At 42.1% G+C, this 25068-nt stretch overlaps 1 protein-coding gene and 1 long non-coding RNA gene across 3 annotated transcripts in view; one reads left to right on the forward strand and one right to left on the reverse strand.

The window, feature by feature from the left end:
- NAV2 (neuron navigator 2) overlaps nucleotides 1-25068 on the forward strand; it is a 541062-nt gene that overhangs the window by 214703 nt on the left and 301291 nt on the right. The gene's annotated exons all lie outside the window — the stretch shown is intronic.
- On the reverse strand, nucleotides 3712-23122 carry LOC307217216. The gene is made up of 3 exons (XR_013839445.1): nucleotides 23016-23122; nucleotides 4707-4790; nucleotides 3712-3939 (listed from the first exon to the last, which is right to left on the reverse strand). It is a non-coding gene; the product is annotated as an uncharacterized lncRNA (long non-coding RNA).

Below are 25068 nucleotides of genomic sequence, written 5' to 3' on the forward strand. Positions count from 1 at the left end.
TTGTAAGTCCGATTCAGGCTGTTTATCACCATGAAGCAAAACACTTCCTCCTGCAGACGGAAATTGCGTTCCACCATCTGCTGACGCAGAAATTTCATTTCCGTCAGATGCGCTTGAACATCTCCATCAGGCGCAAGCCTCAGGTTAGTCAGCTTTTCAAAATACAGCAACGCTGAAGAACCTGCATCTCTCTGATGTGTCCTTCTCAGCGTGTCCCAAACATCTTTCGCGTGCTGTAAATCTTGTATATGAATAAGCTGAGAGTCTGACACGCACAGAATTATAGCGGTTCTGGCCTTCACATCCTGTGACTCCCAAGGACGCGTTGGTGCTGCAGGGATGGGGTTCTCAATCACCCCAAACAGTCTCTGATTCTGCAGCAAGGCCTTCATCTTAATAGACCAAGATGCATAATTGTCACTGGTCAAGAGGGGTGGAGAAGGCAGGCTTCCCTTCTTGACATCCATTTTGAGTCCTTGCATTGACTCTCAAACACAAGCCTCTAAAATCCAATAGCTGGCTTGTTTACACTCTGTGCACCTGGCAGCTCTAACACTGGCCGCTTGGAAAGTCCCTTTCACAGTTCCTTTGTAAGGGCCTAGTCAAAACACGAGCTGTTTGTGCCTCTCTGGGCATAGCCTGACTTCCAGCCCTTATCTTGAAACTGGCCTGCGTTGCTAAGCAACCACATTCCTTTCCTTGGACAGGAAAAACCACAGGAATGTTTGGAATGCAGACTCTTCTCTCTCGGAGCTGTTTTTCCCAAACGTTGCTCCCATGAAGCAGAGAATTAATCCATCTGCATTCACACTCTTAAGCCCGAAAATCTCATACCTGGGCTCCGTAGCTTGGCTTTCAGCTTCTTCTGGTCAGCTTCTAGGTGCAGAGAAGCAGCCTCCATCTCAGGCTCCTATTTCTGCAGACTCCCATGGATCGTAGCAACCGTCAACTGCTACCACTGTTGGAATTCAGGTCCGGTCAGAGGTATGTGCCTATCTGTCGAGGCACCGGCTGAATTCTTCTGACCTCCCTCCGGCGACTCCCGGCAGGAAAAACACACGAGGTCCGTTCCGGCGATTTTCCTCAGTCTGTGAGAAAAACACACCAACTGCTTCTCTTCCTCCCTGCTCTCCAGCATATTCCCAGGGAGGGGAATCAGACACAGACAGAAATGTATCTACATTGTTTTTATTCCTGTCTTTCACTTCAGTACAGAGAAAACATGTCTGCTCTCTTCAACAAACAGAGAGAAACTCCAAACTCCACCCATGTACATCCTGTACAGGTCATATGACACACACACTGAGCTAACATCCGGTGCTCAATACAGAAGGACTGCCCCTTTGTTTCCATGGCAACAGTCACACACATCCTGTTTGGCTTTCCAGCCACAAGCAGCAGACTTGGCTGCTATAGCCTTTGCTTGCTGCTGCATTGCTGCTTTAGAATAACAGGAAGCAGTGGGATGCAATTTAGCTTGTACTGAAGACTGGTGTGTCTGTATGGGAAAGAGTAGATAGAAGAAGCTCCAAGTTTCATAGACTGTCCGTTCTGACCTAACCTCAACTTCTGCTGAGTAGTTTAATTCCAAATACCAATAGCTAGGAGGTGAGGTTACAGGGTAATATTTGGCTGCAGATCTCTCTTGTACTCATCAATCCATATCTTTATTGAAGAGTGATGAGCTGTTGTAATACTTGGAAATGTACAAGATAGGGAAAAGTAGAGATGTGAGGTGGAAAAGGTGTGGTGTGGACCTAAATTTTTCATCAGAAAACCTGCTGAGCCTTCAGAATCCCAAGCACCATTTTAACTTTTGAACATCCTGGATTTATATGCAGCATCCACAAGTAAGTGAGAGAAGAGGGATGCTGATAACTTTTCTCCAATACAGGAGACTTTGCTGGCCATGTGCAACAGCCCTACTGTATCAGTGAAGTCTCCAGAATGAGGGTGAAATTGCACCATATTCCAGTAGGTTTCCAGCCAGAACCATAGATTTCTTTCCAAATGATGCATGTAGCATCTCTAATCAAAACTCATAGTAGAAGCAGAGCAGTTTGCTGCTCCTTATTAATACCAGATAATGCCTTTTCACTGACAACATTTAGAGTTGTTTGTAACTATTTCTTAATAAGCAGTCTCATAAGGCATAACCTAGTTTTCAGTGAGCAATTGCCTTTATTATTTGACAGGTTAATTTTCTGTTGCTGCCTTAAAAGAGCATTCCTTCTATTGCACCACCTTTTGATCTCTGCTACAGTAAATAGAAGAGGCACATACATAATTGAGCAACAGCAACCACCGCTATTTGGGAGTTTCTGCTTCATCCCTGTGTACTGTGTGAAGGGGGGAGCTATTAAATTAGAGTCACCGCTGGTGGTACCTCAGATCCCAGCACCAGGCAACTGTCTTTGGTAGAGCTGCAAGGGCCCTCTCTTCCTGCCCCACCCCTTGTGCAAGATTCTGTGGTGAGTTGTGAAAGCAGATCAGCAACATCCTCAGCTGAAAGTATGTGATTTGAGGTGCATGACCTGTGGCTTTGGGCTACATGTGGCATGCATCCTAATTTCATGTGGCTCTAGGGAGTGGGTGGGAGTGAATATCATACACACACTCAAACACACACTACCCCACACTATTTCTCCCTCTCCCTTTCTTGCATATGGGGTAGCTCTGATCCCTCCCAATGCTAGCATGTGCTCCAGAGAGATTAGTTCCAAGGGACTGCAGCCCTCAATGTGAGGGTGGGGAAAAAGTTGTCCACCCCTGTGATACAGAGTTTCTGAGAAGAGTTCTGGCTAGTTTTGCTCTGCTTACCAAGAAATCTTTACTGAGATAACATGTGAAAGTCGCTCCTTGTATGTCTTTCTTTCTAGGTTTCATGTCATGCAGAGGAGAATAATAAGCAGAGCATCACTTCATTTATTTTCTTCCTTTTTCCTTTGTATGTTGACATAGACCTAAGAAGACCATTAACCGGTTCTGAGGATGCCTTCTGTCTGAGCATGTGTGGGATTCAGCAGAGTTTGTGGTTCCTGTCCATTGTATAAATGTCCCAAGATACCTCAGCCAAACATTACAGATGATCATTATTTCAAGCCGGCGGCCTATTTCCATACAGCCCTGCTCCTTTTATAAAACATGAAGAGCGCTGCTCTTGACCTGAGTCAAGAAGGATTCCCAGGGAACAGCTCAGTATACACAAAGCAGTGTTACAGGTTTAAAGTAGCAGTGTGCCTGTGAACACGCTGAATGGAAGGTTTTCAATTTTTAATAGCCCAAGTTCAAATTATGCCTGCAGCCATAACAACAAGGGGCTTTGTTCTTGTCAGATCTAGCAAGCTGAAGAGAATCAAGTTGGCTTAGTGGGTGAATCAGAAATCTCAAAGAAACATTCAGGTTGCAGAACAAGTGACATGCGTCATTCGATGGGTGCCACTCTTCCCTTTTGAGCCCAGTCAGTGCCACCACACTTGTTCACAGCCAAGGGGTTCCTTGTTGCTAAAGCTGCTGAATGAATGAATGAATAAGGGGTTTGCATTGTTGTTAAAGACTTAGTATCATTCCAGAGAACAATTCAGAGCTGCATGCAAATACATGAAAATAAAAACCTGACTGCCACTTCCTGTGCCATAGAGAAATGCAGGTTTGGGAAGGGACAATTAAAAGTGGGAGAGTGGCAGGGAAGTGTTAGTGCCTCACCTGTGTTTGCTTGTCCATATTGCTTCCTTCCCCTTTAGGCTTCAGACCCATGTCTGCAAGTATAAACACAGATCTTCATGCTCATAGGGAAGTGTGTGTGTGTGTGTGTGTGTGTGTGTGTGTGTGTTGTGTGTGTGTGTTTTCAGCAAAAAAGCAGTGGAGGGAGGGAGGTTGAGCATCATTTCTCTTTACCACTGCTCTGCTTCTAACTGTGCTTCCAGAAATGGCTTTTCCCTTTAAAAACAAAAACAAAAAACAGCTGCTACAGTTTTGTTACATGCATTCATGGATAATAGGTAGCATCAACCTAAGAATATCTTGGCTGGACTCCAAATGTAATAGATGTGCTCTAATATATTTTTATTCTGCCTAACTTCAAATCTCTTTCTGCTTTGATTATTCATTACCCATCCCTATAGGCTTTTGAACAGTTGCATACTCTTATATGCAAGATTTCCCTCCCCCCCCCCCCAAAAAAAAATGTAGAGTGGTAAATCTGCATTTAAAGTAAAGAGATCTCTATCATCCATCTCATTTATTTCTCCCACCTTTCCACCTACCTAGGACCCTCAGAATAGAAAACCTTAAAGAATACCATTACTATGACACCAGGTACTTACTTAACCATCACAATACCAAAGGCTATTTCCTGGGCTATATTTGGATGAAAATAAATTTAAAAATTCATGTAAATATGGTAGAATTTAGATTAGGAGTTCAGCCAGTTTTTTCTAGCACTTTTAAAGAAAGTGGTTCTTGAGCTGGGTTTGCAAGAAGAGACCATTTAGCCACTGGACAGAAAGCTTAAATAATATATAAACAGATCCAAGATCTGCATTTATTATGCCCCTTCCCCTATCCCAACATACAGTAGATTTTTCTGAAGATGTATCTATTAAGATGAAGGGAAAGGAATCAATTTCTTCCTAAGGCTAAAAAAATCAGGTCAGCAGTAGGCTGACTTGCCATGGCGATCTGTCAAGGTCTTGCTGTTTCCTCACCTATAACCCAAGGCTACAGACAGTGAGTTGTAAGCTTTCTTCTGCTCCAAGACAGATGTCTCACTTGTCCATCAAGCAGATTTCCTGAAAATGTGAATAAAGACAGACTGTCATTAGGATACAGGTCAGTAAATCAGCGAGCAGTTTGCTGGAATAGACAACAGAGGCATGGCAGGAAAGGAGGACTGTCAGGCAAATTTTTGTTAGTCTGCAGTTTATTTGTTCCAAAGCAGGAAAGAGATTAGGACACATTCCCTAGACATTTATTTTCTTTTATTTACAGCTTTTGCCAAATACAGCCTAAGAATGAAACAGCAGAAGTAGACATAATTATACAAATGCTGCACAGCATGCCCTGAACCTCTGTGGGTGTGTGGTTCATAGGGTCTATGTGCAATGGGGGGATCAGGGGATAGGTTTTCTGCTTAAATCATTGAGGCTGGGAGTAGGCTGGATCCATGGAACTAGCTGGATTGGAAAAGACCTCTCTACCTGAGACTCTGGGGAACAACCGCTAGGCAGACTAAATAATACTGCTGACCTATAAAGATCAGTGGTCTTATCCAGTACATGGCAACTTCATATGGAAGTCCCAGTTCCATCTGTAGGCTTTACAGAGAGGAGTCCACATTTGAAGGGCACTCAGGGGAAAGCCCTCTTTTGAAGATGTTCTCTATTTAAAGACTGCCTGGCTTTAGTTTGATTTACAACATAGAAATTGACATGTTGCACATTTCTTACAGAACTTTGTCCTCAGTTCTGGTGATGTGGTTCCTCTTTTTTTTGGCAATGCATAACCGACCACTATACTCCTAGTTTCAGGACTGAAGTTTTTTGTCCCATTCAAATGCCAGGTGGCCTTTTGTCAGCATTTCAGTGTTTCTCAGATTAGGATGATTAGTGGGTGTAAATTTTGGTTACATGGTCTTAATCTGGGCAGGTGATCACAGACATGTGAGTCACATATGAGCCACTAGGCAACAGTGACACATGAAATATGCTGGTGAAAACTGTTCAAATGCCTGAAGTGTTTTTGTAAGACATGGTAGCTTAAGTCAGTCTGCCATTTTTTTGTGAGAAACTGCTGGGTTTTCTAGACTGGATTTCACATGTGGCTCATTGAGCTAGTAATAATCTACATATGGTAGTTAGAAGCAAAGGACCCAGCAGCCTATCTTTGCTGAGAGGGACGACAGCAGAGAATCCACATGGCTGGAGCAGTTATTGGAGTGTGCTATGGTTGTAAATATATACTCTACACCCTGCAGATCTACAGGAGACTAATTTGGGTAAGCCACAACTGCCTCTTCCCAGAAGGGAAACACGTTGCCATCTATCACTCTGCAAGTCTGTGATTCTGTATGCACTAAGGTCCTGTATGCACTAAGTGGGTACTAGTAGATCCAGCTTTGTCACTGGAGACCCAGATAGCCTCTGTGGCCTTACATTAGCTTAGGCTAGTATGCTACCTGCAGCCTGTCCTGTTCTTCCTCCACTTTCCTCACAGGTGAATTGTTCCAACCCCTTAATTATCTGGGTTGCCCTTTCCTGATTCTACCACAGGGGATTGAGCCAATGCTATCTGAGGTACTTTGCTCAATAGACCATGTGCCTATATTACCTATAGAAGAGTGCTCTCCTCAACTCCTTTAGGAGTTGATGGTTTATTAGAATTACGTCAGCTGAAATGTTTCCTGATTTGGCAGCCTTACAGTCCAGGCACTGCTGCAGAAAGGAGAAACAGGGATATATATCCCAGCCAGCCATCACAAGCCTCCATGTGCATTCTTATTGGGAAAGAATGTTAATATTTTTATTGTAACATTATTGTGTAAGTCTGTTTGAGGAAATGGCTCTGGGTTGTTTACGTCTCAGTGACTACTACTCACAGCCAATATCCCATCCACTTAAAAAAAGGGGAGGGGGAATTCTACAGATTAATTGGAGTTGTTTTCTGATTTGACAACAGAATTTTGTATATGACTACCAAGACTTTACTGAGAATTTATAGGTTTCTGGCTGCTAAATGCATTGAAAGCAATTGTGTTGAAGTATGAGCAAAATCCATTATAAAATATAGAGCAAAAAATAAATAAAAATGAACTTGTAGCAACAAGTTTCGCACACATAATTATACTGTATTTTGTGTCGTTGGCCCTTTGAGACATCTGCTGTCAACACTGGCAGTTAATAGATGCAACATTAATGATGTGACCATAATTTCACCGTATTTTGTTAAGGACTCTATGTAAGTCAGTCATGGGGAACCAGATGTTGTTGGACCACAGCTCCCATCTTTCTTAAATATTGGCCATGCTGGAAGTAGGGCTGACCTCAATTGGTTATACAACAATTCCTCTAGAGCAGGGGTGTCAAACTCAAATTCATCGGGGGCCGTATCAGCAGTTTGGTCACCCTCAAAGGGCCGGTTGTATCTGTAGGACTATGTGTCCACTCTTTATTATCATAAATTATTGTCACTGCATTCAATTATTACTGTTTTTGTAATAATGTAAGTGATAACTAGCTCTGAAAGCAGAAACATAGTCAGAATAATGGCAAGTTTCCTGTGTAGAACGGCCGGCACTGCTAGAGAAAAAAGATTCCACCTAAACATTAGGAAGAACTTCCTGACAGTAAGAGCTGTTTGACAGTGGAATTTGCTGCCAAGGAGTGTGGTGGAGTCTCCTTCTTTGGAGGTCTTTAAGCAGAGGCTTGACAACCATATGTCAGGAGTGCTCTGATGGTGTTTCCTGCTTGGCAAGGGGTTGGACTCGATGGCCCTTGTGGTCTCTTCCAACTCTATGATTCTATGATTCTATGATTCTAGAGGGCAGACGTTCTCTGGCTTGTAGGCTGCCGCGCATGCGCTGAAGAGGCGGCTTTCTTGTGTAAAAAAAAAAAAAGCGAGAATAAAAGGTGAAGGCTGACCACATGACGAGGTCTGGCGGGCCGGATTCGGCCCGCGGCCCTTGTGTTTGACACCCGTGCTGTAGAGCCACAGGTTTCCTGTGCCTGACATACAACAAGCAAGAGATAACTTTGCCAGGATTATTCATTAGTGATGTTTTCTTCCTCTGGTCATTTATGTATTTCATTCAGTTTCCCCCCAAATAGCAAAACTAATATGCAGAAGAAAGAAGTATGGTGCATTCCCTCTAAAGGCCTACAGCTACAGCAGCATATTCCTATAGTGCTCCACTACAGAGCATACTCCACTAGCTGAGTTTACTTTCCTTAACTTTCCCATTCAGCTTCCCACCTCAACCCCTCCTCTGAGATCCAGTGTAATATAGCTGTTTGTTGAAGATAGACCGGAGAGTCCCAGGTTGAAAACCTCTCAGCCAAAGCCTTGAGGGGGTCAGGGGTTAAGGATTGCAGTTATTCCTCATGAATGAGGATTGCCCACTAATTGCTGGTTACATTTGTATTGCATGGTGCAGCACCTTTATTAGAAGAAATGCTGCAATTGACAGGTACTACATACCTACATACATGCACAGCAGGTGGCGCTGTGGTCTAAACCACAGAACCTAGGACTTGCCGATCAGAAGGTCGACGGTTCGAATCCCTGTGACGGGGTGAGCTCCCGTTGCTCTGTCCCTGCTCCTGCTAACCTAGCAGTTCGAAAGTGTGTCAAAGTGCAAGTAGATAAATAGGTACCACTCTGGTGGGAAGGTAAACGGTGTTTCCGTGCGCTGCTCTGGTTTGCCAGAAGCAGCTTAGTTGTGCTGGCCACGTGACCCAGAAGCTGTCTGTGGACAAACACCAGCTCCCTTGGCCAGTAAAGCGAGATGAGCACCGCAACCCCAAAGTCGTCTGCGACTGGACTTAATGGTCAGGGGTCCCTTTACCTTTACATAAATAAAGACCCAGTTAAAAATATTTATTTATAAATGTATGGCTCACCTCCACAGTGTACAAGAAAACAGCACAACACACCATACCTGCAATACTGTGAGCCACCAAGGTCTGCTTGCTATAGTCCAAAGTTGCTATGTTTCTTTGTCTCTCTCTTTGGACATTCTTAGAGTAGAGCTGGCCCCTTTTGTCTGACATAGTTAATCCTGAAAAATTGTATTGATTTCAAGTATGACTGCTGGCAAAATATGCTAAATCACTGCCTGGGCCAACTCTCTCTACTCAAGGGAGTTATAACATCTAACTTTAATAAGGGACATCTTAATAATAGAAAAGTGCACAGTCCTAGAGTCATGATTCACAAGTGAGAACTGGGCATTGCCCAATTGTTTTCTCATGAGGTGACGGAAGGTCTGGTCCCACCATTTCTGAATCCATTTATTAGCTGAGTCACCCACGTCTCTCCATCGCCAAATGTACATATAATTTATAGCAATGCAGTCTGGAGAAAACTTGTCTGGCTTATAAAACATCATCACAGATCTCTGCAGTGAACAGTAGCAGCTAATGCTGAAGATCAGGGCCTCTTTATTGTCAATGAGGTTTACATATCTGAGATTATTATTATTATTATTATTATTATTATTATTTATACCCTGCCCATCTGGCTGGGTTTCCCCAGCCACTCTGGACAGCTTACAGCACATTAAAAAAATGTAAAATATTAGACATTAAAAACTTCCCTAAACAGAGCTGCCTTCAGATGTCTTCTAAACATCAGATAGTTGTTTATTTCTTTGACATCTGATGGGAGGGTGTTCCACAGGGTGGGCGCCACTACCAAGAAGGCCCTCTGCCTGGTTCCCTGTAACTTCGCTTCTTGCAGCCGCCAGAAGGCCCTTGGCGCTGGACCTCAGTGTCCGGGTTGAACAATGGGGGTGGAAATGCTCCTTCAGATATACTGGGCCGAGGCTATTAGGGCAGCAGAGAATCAGCATGCATCAGCTTGCCTTGAGAGAAGTTATGTTCTCTAGGGTTGTTGTTGTTTTTTGTTTAGTCATTTAGTTGTGTCCGACTCTTCATGATCCCATGGACCAGAGCACGCCAGGCACTCCTGCAGTTTGGTCAAACTCATGTTTGTAGCTTCAAGAACACTGTCCAACCATCTCATCCTCTGTCGTCCCCTTCTCCTTGTTCCCTCAATCTTTCCCAACATCAGGGTCTTTTCCAGGGAGTCTTCTCATCTCATGAGGTGGCCAAAGTATTGGAGCCTCAGCTTCAGGATCTGTCCTTCCAGTGAGCACTCAGGGCTGATTTCCTTCAGAATGGATAGGTTTGATCTTCTTGCAGTCCATGGGACTCTCAAGAGTCTCCTCCAGCACCATAATTCAAAAGCACCAATTCTTCGGCGATCACCCTTCTTTATGGTCCCGCTCTCACTTCCATACATCACTACTGGGAAAACCATGGCTTTAACTATACGGACCTTTGTTGGCAAGGTGATGTCTCTGCTTTTTAAGATTCTGTCTGGGTTTGTCATCGCTTTTCTCCCAAGAAACAGGCCATGTTTCTAGGGTGGCCATGGCTAATTTCTGGCCTTCCAGACAAAGACCTGTGTACTCATCAACAATTAGCACAGGGAATGACTTAGGTTTTGAGCTTTGTTTGGTCATTGCTTTTACTTCTGGATGATACAGCAGGTCATTTCCTTGATTACTGCTGCCTTACCTCTTTCCTGGATTCTACCTAGACTCTTGCTTTCTTTCCTGATCTTGTGACTCCAGTTTTGCACTAACCAATCATTCCAGTCTTAATCTTTGCAGAACCACAACCTACCCTGACCTCTTTTGGTTTTGACACTCTTAGAGCAGAATACATTCCATGTTCTCCTCCTGCCCCCTTTTGCTTGGGCTTAACATATTCTGATTTTCTTGCCCGGACTGTCACTTGGAATTAGTGTGTGAACGTTGGCTACCATGTATAGTTCCCATAAAGGTTGCTGCAGGCTGACCACATCCTGATTCCTTGCCATCAGTGGTTAAGAGTGTAAACAGCCATAGCACAGTGATAGCACATGCTTTCTAGGCAGAAGGTTCCGGAGTTAGTCCCTGTCACATTTAGTTAAAGGGTCAGAAGCAGTAGGTCTAGTATAAACCTCAGCCTCAGATCCTAAATAAAGGAATAGGGTCGCCAAGTGTACTGCTTTGTATAGAAGTCAGTCTTCTGTATGAAGAGCTTTCTGTCCAAGGCCAGTTTAAAGATAAGCAAAAATAGGAAGGAAAATGAAAGATCTTGAAGTTGGTCATCAGTGGTTAGCACCTGGAAAGCAAACTGAGCTGGAACACAGGTCCCGTGGTCACAATCTTCCCTACTATGGGAATATATATTATTTCTGTTTAGAAAGGAGCAGCTTTGGGCAGAGTTGCAGCAGTAGCTTATCAGAAAGGGAGTCACTGTGATGTATCAGGAGGAGCAAGGCAGCAGTGAGGTCAGAGCTACATGGGCACACATTTGGAGTCAGTCTAGCACTCTCGTTGGTGATCCTGTGCAACCCTAACTTTCCTGCCACCTTGCCTTCCCCTCCTAGTATGCAACAGTGACACCGCTGCCAGGAAGCTGTTACTGCAGTTCTGATTCCTCACTGGGCAAGACACATTTATTACATATAAATTAACATACACAAATTTGATCAAGCAAATCAGTGCCCTTTAAAAAAAATATATTCTTACGTTGATCCATTTCCTCTTTTTAAGCAATGAGTGACCATGCTATAGAGGAGGAGTGGGGAACTGGATTCAGCTGGCGAGCTGAAACTTTTATCTCCCCCTTCCTCTATGGTCCAAGCCCACACACTTGTTGGTCACCTGTCAATTATGCCAGGTAACTCATTTTTGCCTGCACAATTTGAAATTAAATTGCATGGGCTTTGAAGCCCTGGCAATCAATTCATTGTTGGTGCTTCTAAGTGCTGTGTAGGGCTCTGTTCATGCACCAGTGACCAGTCGATCGGTCCTTGGTGCTTTAATAGAGCACTGCAGGACATTTTAAAGCCCTGACAATCAGCTGATAGTGTAGCACAGAGCAATTAATGGTCTGACTCAATATAAGGCAGTTTCATTGATACGTTTATATGACCTCCCTTAGTTTCAACTGGTATGTTGACAAAGTTTTATCAGTCTGCAAATGAACATTTTTTCCTACAAATCCTTGCTGTTTATCCTCGTGGATAATTTAGCTGCCTGCATAATGTTTGCATAACTCTTGTCCTCCCACCCACAGAGAAGCTCTGCCTAAGAGGAAGTAGCTAGATGGGCATATGCCACAACGGCTGCTTGGGAAAGCTGGAATCACTTCAGCTGAGACAAGCGGAAAGACGACAAGGTGCTTACTGAAGTGCAGCCTTTCCGGAATCACCACAGCCTAATCTCTTGTGCACCGTCTGCTATCAGTTAATCCTTCCTTACCTTATGCTCTCACTTTATGTTTTCTCCATCTGACATGGGTTGTAAGTGTTCTCGTCAGAATAAACCATGTCTTCAACATGTTGTAGAGCAGACTTTCCTCACCAGATGTTTGCAACTTACACCATCACTTACTATTGGCCATGCTGGCAGGAGCTGATGGGAGTCTTAGTCCAAAACATCTGGAAGTTGGTAGGTTGAGGAAAGCTATTGCAGAGCATACAACTGCATGCCTTTGAGTCTACATTAATGGTGTGTTGCTACGGCTATAGTAACTGTGGCAGATCGCTATAGATCATTGATGTAGAATCTGTAGCATGCATGTTAAAAGTGTCACAAATAGTAGGTGTTGGTGGCAGCATTGCATTAAGACTACACCTATCTGCTTCTCCTACACTGTGCAGCTGTGGGAGGCAAAACCACACAAAGATACAGAGGGGAAAGTAGATGTACACTCAAGTGACTTTATCTCAGCTGTAAACTTGACTTGTTGCCCATTTTTCAGCACTCTGTGCTGAAAGTGAAAGTGGTGCCTTCCTGATGCTGGACTACAACTGTCATCAGCCCTGGTCAGCACAGCCATTGCTTAGGTGCGATGGGAGCTATAGTCCAACCATACCTGGAGAATATCACCATCAGCTACCCCTATCCTAGACCATTGGCAGCCCTGGCTCGTTACAGAGTGTCTTGAATGATTTTTTAGTGAATTTGTCGGTGTCACATTCACACTTCATTTTTTTTTATAAAAAACAAGATAGAAATGTAATATGTGAATCATAGAATCAAAGAATTGTAGAGTTGGAAGGGACTCCAAGGGTCATATAGTCCAACCCCCTGCAGTGCAGGAATCTCAACTAAATCATGCAAGCCAGATGGCCATCCAACCTCTGCTTAAAAACATCCAAGGAAGGAGAGTCTAACCACCACCTCTTGTGGGAGTCTGTTCCACTGCTGAACAGCTCTTACTGTCAGAAAGTTCTTCCTGGTGTTTAGTCGGAATCACCTTTCTTGTAACTTGAAGCCACTGGTTCATGTCCTACCCTCTACAGCAGGAGAAAACAAGCTTGCTCCATCCTCCAGGTGACAGCCCTTTAGATATTTGAAGATGGCTATCATATCTCCTCTTTACCAGGCTAAACATACCCAATTCCCTCAACTGTTCCTTATAAGGCTTGGTTTCCTGACCCTTGATCATCTTGGTCACTCTGCTCTGTCTGCACACCTTCCGTCCTGTCAGCATCCTCAATTGTGGCTCCCAGAACTGGACATAGTACTGGACCACAGGTGTGGTCAGACCAAGGCAGAATAGAGCGGGACACTCTACTTCTATTGATGCAGCCTAGAATAGGATTAGCTTTTTTTTTTTTTTTTTTTTGCTGCTGCTGCTGCTGTACCTGGTGAGCCAGGTGTCCCCCATCTTCTATCTGTGCAGCTTGTTATTCTTGCCTAAGTGTAGAACCTTACATTTGCCCTGATTGAATTTAATTCTGTTTGCTTGGGCCCAGTTCTCTAATCTGTTAAGGTCTTCTTGAATCCTGATTCTGTCTTCAGCGGCATGGCTACCCCTTCCAGTTTAGTTTCATCTGCACATTTGATGAGCATCTCTTCAATAACCTTCATCCGTCATTTATAAAGATGCTGAAGAACAACTGGCCCAGCAAAGAACCCTGCAGCCTCCCACTTGTCAATTTTTTTCCTGGATGAGGAAAAAGGGACCCTCAGCTGTCGACTTCCAGAAAGACATGCAGAAAGACCAGAACATGCAGCAGAAGAACTTCCAGAAAGACATGAACATGCAGCAGGAAACCCTGCGTCTGAATAGATACCCTTTCATCATTGGAGCCAGAATTAGATCCTTGGAGGGGTAAAGTCATCACTTTCATGATGATTATTCCATTTCCCAGAATGGGAAGGGTTCTCATTAGCTCAGACTTGGGGACAACCCAGAATTACCCTTGAAGTGTTACTAAATATTACTGTTATTACTGTACTTGTCAGATCTGGCTGCTAGACACATCAGCCTTAATTCCTTTGAACATCAAACATCGGATCATTTTCCCTAATGCAGTATTACCAAATTTTTGCATTTCATAAAAGATAAAAATTAAAGAATCCTTTGCCCAGCAGTGCAGTGACTCATCTGAAAGTCAGAGGATTTACAGTTTAAACTGACTAATGTTAAGTGCCTGTTTTCTCAGATGTTTCTGGCATACTTTAGCTTAAGCAGCCTTCCTGCATATTTTGTTTTTATTCAAATTATAGAAATGTCAGAAAATATATTGTAGCCTCCCAAAAGTAATTGAGGGTAGTAGAGTCATTGGGCACAAACCAACCATATATAATATGATTACACTTTGAAGCCACTTCTGTGGTCTTATTTTTTCCATGTTATTTATGGCTGTGTAGCATTATTATTAATATTTAATTACTAAGCTTGGTGCTTTAGAAATGTGCTGAACTTAACAGTTCCAGAGACTGAAGGAATAAGTGTAGCTGTGGACACATGCAAACATGGTTGTGAAGGTGGAGCAACATTGAGTTCCAAAACCCATGGTGGCTACATAACATAATGTGGGGAATTGTGAAAGATAATTACGTGAGGGAAATGCTTAATTATTCTCCTACTCATTTATTCTCCTGCTGAAATCACCCCACCCCTGAATAAGGCCCTGAGTAAGGTGAAGGGAAGGCCTGAGGTGAGAACTGTATCTACAGGAAATGTTTCCACTACCAATTGCCAATTCTACTCTGTAAAAAAAATAAATCATTTTTACAAAATGAGCAGCTTGGGAAATGTATTCTCAGCGTGCAGTTCTGTCCTGAGCATCCATCTGTCATGTTGTTGCTCTCAGCATTCTTCAGACTTTCCAAACCCAGAAAACACCTTTTAATCCCAACATGTAACAAGAGATTGTTGTTGTTGTTGTTGTTGTTGTTGTTGTTGTTGTTGTTGTTGTTGTTGTTGTTGTTTTATTTATACCCCACCCATCCAGCTGATTTTCCCCAGCCACTCTGGGCGGCTTACAGCACATAAAAAATGGTAAAACATTAGACATTAAAAACTTCCCTAAACAGGGCTGCTTTCAGATGTCTTCTTAAAGTCAGATAGTTGTTTATTTGCTTGACATCTGATGGGAGGGCATCTGATGGGAGGGTGGGCGCCACTACCGAGAAGGCCCTCTGCCTGGTTCCCTGTAATCTCACTTATTGCAGTGAGGGAACCGCCCAAAGGGCCTTGGAGCTGGACCTATGTAGTGGTTACATAGTGGAGGAATCACACTTTTTAACCCCACTGCTATGCCACAGATGTTATGTGCACTCCTAGGACTCAGTCCTCCATCCCTCCATGAATTGAACAAAACTGGGTCGAGAGCTGTTGAGGTGCTCATGCTAGCCACCCCACTGCAACTGTGCCCAGCAACACACTCCCTGCTGTCTGCATAGTAGGAGCAATCAGGATAGACCCAACTGATATTACGATTTCTCTTTTGTATGGAAAAATTCTATGTGCATGCATTGGTATTCACAGAGAGCCCCTTCTCAAATATGCCAAATGTGCAGACTGTGGGGATTTATTGCCCCCAGCTGTGTTGGTTGTGGGCAGGGCAAACCCCTACAGCACCACAGCCTGCATCCTGCATTCTTTCATGAAAGCAGGAGTCGTGGTGGTGGGATTGTGCCCCAGTGGACCACCCTGCATTGACTATGCAGTGAGGTTCAGGACTTTATTAGGATAGAAGCCTAATTTTCACAAATAGCAAATAAGATGGTAAATCTGTGCCTGGTCTGTGCCACTTCATATAGCTCAGTTCCCCTCATACAAAAATTACTTCCACATAGGAAATCATAGATGTCAGGAAGATACCTCTTGTCTGGTCTTATCCCTGAGAGTTTTGCACGTTAACATAGATATTCTCCACTCACATACCATTTTATAATTTCATAGTTGTTCCTAATCAAAAATGTTTCCTAATCTTTAACATGGGGGGGAGGGAATTGCAGGCGTTGTGAACTCCACTTCTTAACAGATGTCCTTCTCTCAGTATAATGCCAGATTTCCAACCATCTGCATCTCTCTATTGAAGGCAGGATGGATTCCAGTTTTCTTGGCCTTTTCTTGTTTGCATCAAATACTAACAATGGGAATGTAGGGAATGCAGGTATACTTCCCAACTGGAATAGAAATGTGTTGCTTCTTTTCTTTCCAGAGACCAACATTCATCCTAAAGATACCAAATGTATGCCTTTTTAAGATTCCGCATGTTACATCATACCTTTAGTTTCACATAGTGCATAATATTTAGAATACAGGTGTTTGGATATATGGCATAGAAAAGTATTGCTCTAAAGGTTTACTTTAAGTTTAACAATTCAGGGTGGGATTTCATTGTTCATTGAACTCAGGTTAATAACATTTGCAGAACTGCCAATTAAAGAGAAAGCTTGCTTTTAAACCACCTTTCAGTATAGGTGGCCTATAGTGGTTTGTGTGAAAATATAAATTTATGTGTGAATTGGCACAAGCTATTCTCCTTGGATCTGAGTTTATGGGATTTCTTTTGGCCTCTGTAGATTTTATTTTTTGCATATGTGCATTCTCAGTTTTTTGATCATGGACTGAAAGTCCAGGACCATATTATTAAAGTAGCATTATTCATCAAATGATATCTGCCCTATTGCATGCATAGGTAAAAAAAGGTAAAAGACCCATGGATGGTTAAATCCAGTTGAATTCGACTATGGGGTGTGGAGCTCATCTCCGTTTTCAGGCCAAGGGAGCAGGCGTTTGTCCACAGACAGCTTTCCAGGTCATGTGACCAGCATGACAAAACTGCTTCTGGTGCAATGGGAAATTGTGATGGAAGCCAAAGTGCACAGAAACACCATCTACCTTCCCAGCTATTTATCTACTTGCACTGGTGTGCTTTTGAAGGGTTAGGTTGGCAGGAGCTGGGACAGAGCAGCTCCTTTGTGGAGCTCAGCCCATTGTGTGATTTCAAACTGCCATCCTTGCGATTGGCAAGCCCAAGAGGCTCGGTGGTTTAGGCCACAGCGCCACTTGTGTTCCACATGCATAACATATTTAGCAATAGAGGAGCAAATAAGTAACAACAAATGCTCTTTTCACAATTCAAGAGCAGTGGAGTAATGATAAATTCTGAAGTGCATGGTGGCTCTATAGCCACAGCCCCAATGGGTGTCCAAACATACAGACAACTGTGTTTGTTGGCCAATGCATACACACCCCACTCCTCAAAGAGCAGCAGTACACCACATAATGCTCAATTTTAAAGGATTAGCTGGTAGTCATAGAATAATGAGCTGGCAAAGGGTGACAAAGTGCAATCCTATGGATAGTGATCTGACAATAAGCTTCATTGAATTCAGTGGTGCTTACCTTTTGACTACATAAATTCAACTTTTAAAACACATGGAGCTTTAACAAAAGGTCTTCAGCCAGCTGAAATGCAACCTAATTAGATCAGCAAACAATCTTTCATGGAAGCATTTACTCTTTAAAATGCTAGTATGAACTGGGAACCCTACCGAGAGAAGCACCCAGCCTTTGTTTTATTAGTTCACACATTTTTTGACTTTCTGTGTGCTAATCTGTCACAGACAGTGGTAAAACCTGAAAGCCTTGTTATCACCCCATTCACTTAGCAGAGTGAAGAGTACAGTAAGACTTTCCTGGTGCTCCTGCTGATCACATCATTGTGCAAAAAGGTCCTGGAGCTGCCCTTCCGCTGCATTCTTGCTCCATACACATTGCAATGTTGGAATTACACACATTAAGAAGAAACAAAATTGCACAATTGGCACAGACCCCAAATGAGCCTGTAATGTTCAACAACAACAATAGCAACAACACGTAACATGTCTACGTGCATTGCCATACAAGTGTCTCTGGAGCTGAAGTCCTCACCTGTAAAGGCTACTGCTTTAGTATCTCCAGATTCACTAGCAATGTCTTTTGCCATCTGATAGAAACTGGTAGAGGGAATCTCTGGACCCATTTTCCCTCAGAAGGGGATTGCCATCATTTCTGTCTTAGGGTTAAAAGTCAAGTCTTGGTAGGATGATTTCTTTTGATACAACCATTGTACGAGGTACAATAATCTTGTAGCCTTCCCTTTAAAATAGAATGTCCGAGAATGATTTTTCAGTTTTTCCCCCTGAAATATTTTGCCCGTGCTTTTTAGGATTTACTGCTACTATCTTCAGGCTCATCCTCTCTTTCCATTATGTATGCAGCATTTTAGCAGTGGTGCTCAATTACGCAGCAGGGTGTATTTAATGGCACAGGCTATTTTAAAGAATTTACAGCTGGACTGGCTACTGATTGCAAAGCACCGAGGAAGAGTTTAGGCTAATACAAGCTTTAGAGGGAGCCATTTGTGGGCAAATTGCCTAGATAGTTTGAATATAAAAGTAAAAATATTTGTTATAGCCCATCCATATGTGCTCGTATAAAGCAATTATACAGTTAATAAAAAATCTTTTGGAATTGGTATGACTGTCTTGCCAAAATACTAACTGATAGCAGGTTTTATTTTAAGATAGCCTATTTCATTTTCGCTAACTAATCTATCAGGCAGACATATACACTTATCTTTAGCCAGTGTGTTCAGAATGTTGGACTAGCACCTTGGAGACTAGGGTTCAAATCCCTCCTTGGCCATGTAGAATACAGGGTGACCTTGGGCCACTCACTCCCTTTCAGCCTAACCTACCTCATAATATTGCTTTGGGGATTAGATGAGGAAGAGGAAAACCAGGTAGCTTCTGGGAGGAAAGTTGGTATATGTAATCTATCAATCATTTCAGCTAGAATTTATAGACTTCTAAAGAAAAGCAGGCACATTCTGAGAAAGAGGTTGAAAAACGACAGTTTCTTTCACAGGGGAAGAAAACTTCTGAGCAATTTGAAGGGCAAATTTAATCACAGCACTGCTTAAAAGAGTTTTAACCCAATTACATCTGCTCCCTCTTCCTATGCACCATATTAAGATAAAGACCAATGCAGGCTTAAGAGGTTGGATCCAAACTAACTCAGTAATGCTTTAGTTCCATTGATATCAACAAGTCATGTTAGTCATGACTAACAAGTCCCCTTTATTTAAGTGAGGTTAAAGTATGACTAACCCATCTCGGTTTAACTATGACTTTTACACCAGCCTAACTACCTACCACTCTTTGAATCTAGCCTGATAAAAAGTTCTGGAGAATTCAGAAACTTGTTCACCATTCTGTAACTTTTTCTGACAATATTGCCCTACTGTGGGTTTTGGTTCAAGGTGCAAAGGAGCTATATGAGAAAAGTTGTTGAAGCCCCTTCAGGGAGCTATGTCCAATATTGTAAGTTGCTTTGATGCTGTCAAGATAAAACCATTTTGATAAAAGAAAACTGGTATAATTTAAATGAGTTCTGATGCTGTTTAATATTGTCCTCACTGAAACCTGTCTTAACATCTACTTCTGATATAAGTTAAGTGGGAATTTGGGGGCAGTGTTAGGATTTTAGTGTTTAATAAAATCCTTCCATCCAGTGGATTGCAGTAAAACTTAGCTCCCGTGCTCAATTGTAGGTTTATGCTTTAATATGCTTTGTTTATGCTTTGTTGTGATAGTCTATATGAGGAAATATTGCAAAAAGAGTTGTAAATGAAAATGAAGCTCTACCCTTCAAATGAAGAACATATGTTAGTAAGAGCCGAGATTTAACTTTGTCTTTTTTGTGCTTGGGTTGCTTTAATAAAGCTTGAGTGCTTCAAGTCATTATTTCATTTTGAAAATTAATCTGGAAGAAGAAAGGTGATTTAGAAACCAAATACATATTGTCCTTGCTTTTCATGTTTTCATGGTCCAATTACCACTGCTATTTATATGCTGCTTCTTAGGATAACACCATTTCCCCTTTTTCTTTTTTGCATAACCTTGAAAACCAAGGTTGCTGCAGCTAGTATTAGTGGTTGTTATCAGCTAGTATTAGTGGTTGTTGTTTTAATCAGAAAATATTAGTGGTCCCTGGTGTCCTCAATGAACAAAGGGTGTGGCCCCTTTCTGTCCAGAGAAGGCATACAGGCAGCAAATGGTGTGGGTGAACCATTGCATGTTGACCTGTCCTGGAGAGATCAATGGTTATACATGGATACTCCTTAGAATACCAAAACTGTAGGGCAGGGGGAATAAAATTTCAAGGAGCCGTCTTATGATCAATACTCTCAGGTCAGTGAAGTTGGGTTGCCTTGAGGCTTTTATACACCTTCCTATCCTTGTCTCTGATCTCCTGAACCACTGTCAAATCAGAGACAAGGAAGCAAAATAGTAGTGGAAAAAAATAGGCCAATGTTACCATCCCACCCTACAAATTCCTTTATTGACACCTTGTCACCTGCTAGTGCAGCACATTCTCCTCTGTTTAGCTAAATTTGATTGACAGCAAATCCAGGTGGAGAGAGCTTCAGTTTTAAATCTGATGTCATTACTTTCCAGGAGAAATTAACATGTGAGAGAGACTTGAAACAACATTATTTAAAACTCTTTGTTTTGAATTCATTTTAAGGAAGCATTTAAATATACCTTTTGGCCTACAAACAAAACTACTTACAGTTCTTGATGCATTGCATGACTAGTCATTGCCAAAGAGCTGCTAAGGAGTGGGTTGCATCTTGCAGAAAGATTAGGATGTGTGATGTAACTAATGCATTTTCCACAGATTCTCCTCCGTTGGAGTAGATACATATAATCTGAGCAGATCTGCACTTAAATTGTTTTGGGAAACACTTTGAAATAATGAAAGGGCTGTGGCAGAACATTTAAACCATGCTCTGTGCAAATGTGCATAAATTCTTGGTTGCAGCCAAACTAATCAGGAACAGCAACATTCCTTTCAACGAAGAGAAATAGGTACTTATTTTATGTTAAGGCAGAGGTTGTCTACCCTTCTGGACCAGTGGGCACATTCTGAATTTTGAGAAAGTGCTGTAAGCACCTGTCACAGAATGATGGCTTTAGGGGCATGGCACAACACAAAACTAGACAAAATACAGTCATTGTCAGCTATGTCCTGCTGGTCCTGATTGTGAAGTTCACACAATATTGATTCTGCTAGACATACACAAAACTTGATGCTGTTACAACCTAGTGACAACAGGGCACATTTTCCAGTACCAGTTAAAATATAAAAGGTGGCTTTACCGCACACACTCTCTCTTGCACTGGCAGCACAAAAACACATTCACCACACACATAGAGGCCACAGACATACATGCATCTCTCCCACTCCCAGATTCTCATATGCATCATGTATACACAGCCACACATACATCTCTTCCTCTCACCCAGACCACACACACACACACACACACAGAGAGAGAGAGAGAGAGAGAGAGAGACCACACATTCATTCATCCTTTGCCCCTCTGTCTCTCTCAAACACTCTACACATAAATACATGTGTGAATTTTGTACATTAATATGCATTTTGAACACTAAATCCTAAAATGCATAGACTTTCCAAAATGCTTGAAAAATTGTGAAGCCTAGTGAAGTCTGATCAGTAACATCCTGCCTGATGAACAGATGTGTATGTCTGGTAAGCTTCAATATAGTTGCACATCTGGTAGTCACTAGCAAACTGCATATCAAGTTAGGAAATACTGTACTGTATACAGCTTTCAAGTTACTGAAGTGCAGCTGCTAGGAAGTGCAAGACAGAGACAGTTCATGAGCTTTCAGTGGTATGGTAGAAATGCCTGTTCTTACACTATGTGACAGTTTCTTACATTCTATGTCTATTGCTGCATTATCTTCAGTGGTTCTTGCATTATATATTAAAATATATTAAATATATATTTTTAATGGTTTTGACCTTTAAAGCCTTATGCAGCTCAGGATCCCAATACCTCAAGGGCCACCTCTCCCCATATGAATGAACCCAGACCCTGCAATTGTCATCTGGCACCCTTTTTTGTGTGCCCCCTCCTCAGGAGATTTGGCGGATGGCAACACAAGAATTGGCCTTTTCAGTGGTGGCTCCCTGCTTGTGGAATGGTCTCCCTGGAGAGTCTCACCTGGCACCATCATTGCATAGGTTTTAGGTTTCAGGCAGAAACATTTCTTTTTTGCCAGGCCCTTGGCTTTTAACTTATCTGTGGCATCCTTGAGTGGATGGGATGTTTTGATCCTGCCTTTTAAAAACAGGGTTGCTTTGTTTTCTTTTATGCTGATTTTAAAGTAAGTGTGTTTGTGTGTGGTAAAAAAAACCCAGTCAATCAATCAGTCAATCAATCAACCTATGATATGGTTGTCATTATTATTTAATTACATTTCTATCTCACCTTTCCTCGCAAACAGCAAAACAGCAAAAGGAACTCACACACACACAAAAAATGTTACTCTTCATAAAAGATGGCCAAGGAAGGGTGGGGATGATGTCCTCCTACAGTGACATTGCTGCCACTTATCAGGATGGTACCCACACAGCATAGGGTCAGAGTACCAGTGCAGTTGAGGCTGAGTGGGTGCACCAGTGGAACCAATCTGCCCCTCCCACCAGTGCACCCATGCAGCCCTGACTTAACCCTTTCCAGCATTGTCTTGGTACCATGCAGTAGTAACATCGCTGGCAGAAAAGTGGCAACACAGAACCATCTTACTGCACGAGCTGCTCCTGCTCCCCACCCCATCATCATGAATGGGCAGGGCTGCAGCACACAGAATTATTATTATATGCCCGTCATGGTCTCACATTTGAAGTATTACTGTAGTGATGTGCAACACAACCATTCCAGAATAGCACCACCCTACTCAAACATTCTAAGACTGGGCCATTTTGGAGCTTGCAACAGAAGTGCAAGCTATAAGGCTGATAAAAATTACAGGTTATGCACAAGTGTGTGAAATAGTACCAAAACAGGAAATGCCACTTCATGAAATGTGACAAGGACAGAGAAATGAAAGAGGGAAAAGAGAAGGTCCTTACCCTTTCCAAACTATCTTCTTCTGAAGCAGTTTTCTTTATATTTGAGTGTTGCTCTTGAGTTACTATAAAATGTGTTGCATGGAGTTTGACCCTGATGATTATAGAGCTTCTTGTCTCTAAGACTAGGCTCAGGAAGAAATGTGTTATTGTTAGTGACTTATGTTTTAGTCAGTAGGTGGCACTGGACTTAGTTATAGCTTAGTTATAGAATTAGGAGTTTCCTCTTTGTGCTTTATTATTGTGCTGAGAAAATAAAATTATTGCCTGGCTACTTGGTTTGTGTGTTCTTATGGCTGAGTGAGCTGCATGAAGCTAGAATAACAGTATGAGAAACAGCGCTGTGGATTAGTGATGAATGCTATGGAGAGATGGACTGTTGGGGAGAAGGTGGTGGAAAGGATCTGCTGTTCTTGGTCATGTCAAGATTTTGTTATATTGCTGCTGTTTTGTTTTGTTTTTTGTTCATGAGCATTATCCATACTTGCTTTCTTTTGGATACCTGAGCTGTGCTTTTGATGCAGGAACTTTTATTATCCTTCCTCCAACATAATCTTTGGATGGTATTAAATGGTTGCTTAAGATCTCAAAGAAGATATTCAATTACCCTTGCTTTATTCTGGTGATTGATACTTATGCAGTATTAATTATCTAGTTAAAAGTTCAAGCCAAAGCTCATTAGCTAGGAAATAAGTTCCACTGAACGCATTTGGACTTAGGAGTTGACACACATGTACTTCTGTTTTTCAGTTTAGCCATCAGTTCAATCTTGTGCGTGCAAACAAGAATCATCATTGTTAAGCCATGGTTAATCCTATTTAAACCACAAGATATCACTAGTATCTGTGTAATTATCCAGATTCATTTCCATATCCTTTGCCACTTCAAAACAGCACTTACTTTCTGCAGAGAAGAATTTGGAATAAGATACTGATGATGTTGGTTGGAGGGAAGAATCTTCAGATTTAATATGTGTACATTTAACTTGCATAAAACTCCACATGTTTTACTGAGACCAATTAGTTCAACTTTATCCATTCTCAAATCCTTGTGATCCCTTTTAAGATACTTATATACACAAGAAGATCTCCCCCGTAGCGTCTTCATCTTCATACTGTATAGTCTTAAGATCATTATTGTGGTTCCCATTAACGCAGCAAAGTCCTTCTACATGCCGGTTCAATCCTGAAGCTCTTCCCATTTCCTCCTCTTAAGCTTGTGCTGTGAAGGTAAGAGCCTCAAAGTGGACTCGAAATGCCAGTTAAGTCCTTCAAGTTGGCTTTTTACCATGACATAATCATTCCTTCCGTCTTTTTCTTAAAATGTAGCTTTGACTGCACTGCTGGAAGGCAGTTGGTTTCTCTTGGCATGGCAGCCATGTGCTCTGAACCCTTTACCTTTGGCAAGAATTCTGGCAAATAAACTCCATCTGCATTGCAGTCAGAGTGCAGGCATTTGAGACCCATAAAAACTGGTTCAGCCCACTTGCAGTGTAAAATCCAGCAGCAATTGCAGCTACATTAGGCTAAGTAAGTAAAAGAGCTGCTTGAATTTTTTTAAAAAAATAATGTAAGGCTCTGATTGATTGACTGATTTTTTGAAAAGACTAGCAGGATTTCAGTAAAAACTCCATGGGAAGTGTAAGGTTGTAAAGTACTTGGAGTATTTTGTTATTGTCATGACCTAGTGGCATCAATTGTACATGCTAAGCTCTATGTCTCAAGCTCTATGTCCATCTCACATTGTGGACTACAGTAAGCCATAACTGTGATATTTGTATATTTAACTCAACAGAGAGGGGAGAGAGAACCCAGATGGGTATATTTTATATTAACTGTTATTCTTCAAAGGTTGGTGAAAGCCATTACTTTGTTGATGCCCCTCCCAGCTTCAGTCCATAGAACTATGCTTTAAAACTATTGTCAGATCATCAACAATAATCTAGTTTCAGCTGGCAAGAGCTTCAAAGGTACTTCATGACACTGAAACTAAACCTTTTGCATCAATAATTCCAGTATGCATCGTCCTAGCTTTTTCTACTTAGTCAGCTGTTCTA

The sequence above is a fragment of the Podarcis cretensis genome (genome assembly GCF_951804945.1).
Source record: "Podarcis cretensis genome assembly, chromosome: 1".
NCBI classification, from domain to species: Eukaryota; Metazoa; Chordata; class Lepidosauria; order Squamata; family Lacertidae; genus Podarcis; species Podarcis cretensis.